General features: G+C 48.3%; 1 pseudogene; it reads left to right on the top strand.

The window, feature by feature from the left end:
• The first annotated feature begins 426 nt into the window (after positions 1-426).
• On the top strand, positions 427-518 carry LOC126032696 (uncharacterized; annotated as a pseudogene).
• The last annotated feature ends 663 nt before the right edge of the window (positions 519-1,181 follow it).

Here is a 1,181-nt window from a genome sequence, read left to right as displayed (position 1 = left end):
CTAGATCCATAGCACAGCGAGTAGGGCGTTTGCTTTGCACGCGGCTGACGGCAGTTTGATCCTCGGCTTCCCATAGAGTCCCCTGAGCCTGCCAGGAATGATTTCTGAACACAGCCCGGAATAACCTGAACAATGCTGGGTGTGGCCACAAAAAGTAAAAGAGAAAGAAGAAAAAAAAAAAAAAAGAGGGGCCTGAGAGATAGCATGGAGGTCGGACATTTGCCTTTCATGCAGAAGGATGGTGGTTCAAATCCCGGCATCCCATCTGGTCCCCGAGTCTGCCAGGAGCGATTTCTGAGCATAGAGTCAGGAGGAACCCCTGAGCGCTGCCGGGTGTGACCCAAAAACCAAAAAAGAAAAAGAAAAAAGAAAGAGAAAGAAGAGATGAGAAGAGACGAGAAGAGGAGAGACGAGAAGAAGAGAGACGATGTTTAGAAAGAGGAGGTACAGTAAATGCACCCATATACACCTCAACCCAGGCCCTTTGCCTGGTCTGTATTGTGAATTGGGGGACAAAAAAAATACAGTGTTGGGGCTGGAGAGATAGCATGGAGGTAAGGCATTTGCCTTTCATGCAGGAGGTCATCGGTTCGAATCCCAGCATCCCATATGGTCCCCCGTGCCAGCCAGGAGCAATTTCTGAGCGTGGAGCCAGGAATAACCCCTGAGCACTGCCGGGTGTGACCCAAAAACCACAAAAAAAAAAAAAAAAAATACAGTGTCAGGATTGATAGATTCTAACCTCATATATTAAGATCAATTACAGATTACACTTTAAACAAAGTAAATAAAACCCTTCTTATTTCTTGGCTAAAAAAAAAAAAAAAAAGAAGAGAGACGAGGAGAGGAGAGGAGAGGAGAGGAGAGGAGAGGAGAGAAAAGAGAAGAGAAGAGAAGAGGAGCATGGATGGAAAGATCCCCAGCAAGGCTCGACTGCTGTCGCGGGGTCTCGAGAGCTAATAGCACAGCGGTAGGGCGTTTGCCTTGCAGGCATCCAGTTCAGGACAGACGGTGGTTCAAATCCCGGCATCCCCCAGCCTGCCAGAAATGATTCCTAGCACAGAGCCAGGAGTAACCCCTGAGCACTGCTGGGTGTGACCCGAAAACAAAAACAAACAAAAAAATCTCCGTGCCCTGTGCCCTGACACCCCACTTGTAAGCCATACCCCTCCTTCACTGGC

The sequence above is a fragment of the Suncus etruscus genome, chromosome 1 (assembly GCF_024139225.1).
Source record: "Suncus etruscus isolate mSunEtr1 chromosome 1, mSunEtr1.pri.cur, whole genome shotgun sequence".
Taxonomy (NCBI): Eukaryota; Metazoa; Chordata; class Mammalia; order Eulipotyphla; family Soricidae; genus Suncus; species Suncus etruscus.
Note: the sequence above shows the minus strand (reverse complement) of the source record. Positions and strands in the feature narration are given on the sequence as shown.